Genomic DNA, 3,855 nt, shown 5'->3' on the forward strand with positions numbered 1-3,855 from the left:
ACACATCTTCTTGTTAATTATTTAAATATTGACAAAAGAGGTTTTTTTCAATATAGTAATGTGCCTCAGAGTAAGTGACTCTTTAACTTCTGAACTTCTTAATTGGTAGAGAAAGACGTGTCCAAGTAGACACTACACCGCTTCACAAGCTCAAGCTTGATACACAGGGAGAGAAAGCCAAGGATTTGGAATCGAGGAGCTTGTGGCCGATTGATGTGGAGCTTCTATCTATTCACCCATCGGAGTGGAATTTGGAAATACTGTTCAAGAAGGACATTTGGAAGCTTAGCTTGAACCAGAAGTCCAAAGAGGCTTTCCTAAGTTTTAAGCAGAGTGGTGTTCTGATCCCATTTTGTTGTAGGAATGGCACTGGAGTGTTTCCAAACAACTTGAGGTTTTCCCTAAAAGTGTTAGACCATGTTGTACATATAAAGATATGCTACATCAAGTTAAAAGAGGAGCAATCACCAGGCCAAGAACCGTCTGTGATCTCCAGGTAGGTAACCAAATCAACAAGCTGTAAAGGAGGGTGGGGCCGCAGAAGGCAGGGCCACAGAGGGAGGTCCACAGACTAATCAGAGGAGAATCCTTTTGTGCAGCTCCCATGGCCTCGTTTTTCCAGATTTGGAGAGTCCCAGTAGACCTGTGCTGCAGCCCGCAGCCATTCCGTCCACACACCCCACAGCCACTTAGCTGCTTCACTAAGGGTTCTTCGTCATCCCGCCGGTTCTTCAGCTCCATTTTATTAATGCAGAAAATTATGGCCAGTGGGTTAGAAGTCGTCAGTAATCTTGTTCATTTCAGAAAGTTTGTGAAAGTCAGCTTGCATAAATATTAGACTACACCATATGTTTTCAACTGTGAAGTCCAGGCTGGATTTGAAGTCATGATCCTTCTGCCTCTATCTCCAGGGTTCTGAAATTACAGGTTACACTGCCCTGCCTGGGCCCAGACTATTGTAACTGGAGGAGTGGGCTGCTTGTCATCCTGTCTAGCTATAAGCTCTTTGTTCATCCCGCCCAGCTAGCTTACACCCGAAATACACCTGAAATAATCACACAGAAATAGTACTGATTAAATGACTGCCTGGCCCATTTTCTCTAGCCTCTTATTGGCTAACTCTCACATCTTGATTTAACCCATTTCTGATAATCAAGAAGTTGTTTTTGTGGGAGTAAAATACTTATGCAGTCAATTCTCGCTGAATTCTGTAGTGCATTTTTCATAAATAGTGACCCATAGTTTGAAACCACAGGTCTAACTTCATAGTCCAAGAATCTCTTTCTGTACACTTTGTAATTTCTTTCAGTGTGACAGATGGCACTAAAGCCAGAGAGGGCTTTCAGAGTACCATCTACGAATCAGTCAGAATCATTGCTTCTTCAATTAGTGAGATGTATTATGACTACAGGAAGAAGAAAGTGCACTAGGCTTCCCAGCCGACAAGCCTACGCCCACCAAAAAGACTTTTGCAAAAAGCTATATAGATTTTATGTAAATTTGGTATTTATGAGTACCAAACTTTTAGCACTGACATCTGCCTGAGAAGAAACTTCATTTACAGCAGCGGCAGAGATGAAGTTCACTGTGAACTAGTTTTGAAGACCATATGCTTTAGCAAGCCGAGGAGGGGAGAGAGGCTCTTAAAAAAACCAGCTTTTTCTTGGTCTCACTGTGGATGATGCTGCATGACAACATTGTGACATCATAACTTATGAGCTTTTGCTTGCTGTTGCACCAACGGAGCCTCAGGGAGTGTAACAGCACCTTGGAAGTCTACCGTGCTTCCCCTCCGTGGAATTTAAGGCACTTCACAGGCCTTTTCTTTCTAAACCTCACAACATCTCTCTAAGGTATTGCCAAACTGGAGACAAATTTCACAGTTTAATCATGTGGAACACATTGGTAAATATAGACGTGCCTTTTAGAAAGTTGCTTCAAAGTGTATTTTGCAGCTCACAAGACGGTTCTCAGGGTGTAAACCAGTGGTGTAATGTAAAGCTTTTGGCCCTCCCCCATGAGCAGGGAGGGTGGATGTGCTTGGCATAGCACTCACGGTGGCGGTGGCGCAGGAGGGAAAGAGGGGCGTGCAGAGAGGCAAGCTATTTTATTCTCTGTCCTCCTCCCTGCTCTTCCTGTCTCCCAGACTACACAGGGGTGCTGCCTGTACCTCCCCATCCTTCCCTTTTCATCTGCCGAGAAGGCAGAGATGTAAATTTCATTTCTAATGAAGAATCTGCTTATATTTTCAGGGCTAAACAAAAAGCTGATTTATCTCACAGGGCTGTTGACTAATTCTGGCAATTAAAGTAGTATTTATAACAGAGTTAGTAGAAGATGTGTCTTTTTCATGACCTGGGAGGGTGCTGGTAATAAGGACAGGGTAGAAAACAGTTAACTTAGGACAGGGACCTCAAGAGCTTCAGTTTTAGAAATATCCTTGAACAAGGCAGGAGAGAATTCTGTCTGGTTCCTGATTCCTTGCTTTCTTGACTCCTGTAGCAGCATCTCTGGGTGGAAGCTATACCCAAGAATATGACAGACACCAGTCTAGGCTTTAATCCCTGCTGGTGAATAGCTTTGGAGCTGGACCTCTGTGCTTTGATGGTGTAAATCAGCCACAACTATCCCCAAATTTCAGCACTTCTACATTATTTCAGGATCTCCACCCTCGATGGGAAATGTGGCAGAATCTTTAGAGGCCATGGAAGATGGGTCCCTCCCTAATTGAATCCCTCTGGCCCTAGGTGGAGACATGACATTCTGATAAGCTCTAAAGATTGGAACATTACAGGCTGGAGAGATGGCTCCGAGGTTAAGAGCATTGCCTGCTCTTCCAAAGGTCATGAGTTCAATTCCCAGCAACCACATGGTGGCTCACAATCATCTGTAATGGGGTCTGGTGCTCTCTTCTGGCCTACAGGCATACACACAGACAGAATATTGTATACATAATAAATAAATAAATATTTTTAAAAAAAGATTGGAACATTATATATCACTGTCTCCTTCCTTCAGAGTTAATCTAGTTGGGCCTGTCAATCAGTTGCCCGAGAGATATCCCCTCATGCAGGCTGATTCACCTAAAGCTACACTAAAACTATAGGAGGAATAATTCTCCCCTAATGGGGATAATGCACTCTCCTTCTTGGGTTTACAGATTTCATTTCATGAGTTTTTTTTTTTCTTTCTGCCTGCCTATCTGAATCCTAACTCAGAAAACATAACTTTTCTGTTTCTATTTCTTTCTTCAGATGCTGGCCAAAATCTAACCATGTTGTCTTTGGCACTTTGGGCTGTCTCACTCCTCTGAAGCTACTCCCTTTCTGCCGTGTAGCAGCTTGTTGCCATGTGGTGGTTTGCTGACCTCCGTTACTGAGCATGCCAGTCTAAGCCAGAAGACATGACTATCTTTCTCATTGCCGTATACCTTCGTCCAGCAGCTCCTGAGACTTGCAGCTTGCTTTCCCAGTTGTTTTCTATCAAACACTGATAAAAATATCTTGGAGCTTCCCACTGAGTCCATTTATATTAACGAAATGAAAAACTCAAAGGGAAACTCCATAATTTCCCTGGTAGCATATGACATCCAATGTGGGACTCCTCAGTGTTTCTGGCAACAGTGTTTCATATATGTCCATTTCTTATATGTCCAGTTTCTCAGTATCTTCCGTGGAAGAGAATGGTTTCTTAGAGTGTTGCTTGGCAGATTCATATGTGTAGTTCTAGTACCCTGGATTCTGAGACAGAGGGTTCATTGTTTAAGGATGGTGTGAGCATCATAGCGAGATCCTCTCTCAAAACAAAGCGAAACCCCAAATAATCAAACCATTTCTCCTTCTCCAACCCTGTTTT

The 3,855-nt window shown here is 43.1% G+C and overlaps 1 long non-coding RNA gene across 1 annotated transcript; it reads left to right on the top strand.

The window, feature by feature from the left end:
• The first annotated feature begins 1,536 nt into the window (after positions 1-1,536).
• On the top strand, positions 1,537-3,514 carry LOC125414065 (uncharacterized). Its single transcript, XR_007236133.3, has 2 exons — positions 1,537-1,853; positions 3,255-3,514. It is a non-coding gene; the product is annotated as an uncharacterized LOC125414065 (long non-coding RNA).
• The last annotated feature ends 341 nt before the right edge of the window (positions 3,515-3,855 follow it).

The sequence above is a fragment of the Myodes glareolus genome, chromosome 15 (genome assembly GCF_982192425.1).
Source record: "Myodes glareolus chromosome 15, mMyoGla1.1, whole genome shotgun sequence".
NCBI lineage: Eukaryota > Metazoa > Chordata > Mammalia > Rodentia > Cricetidae > Myodes > Myodes glareolus.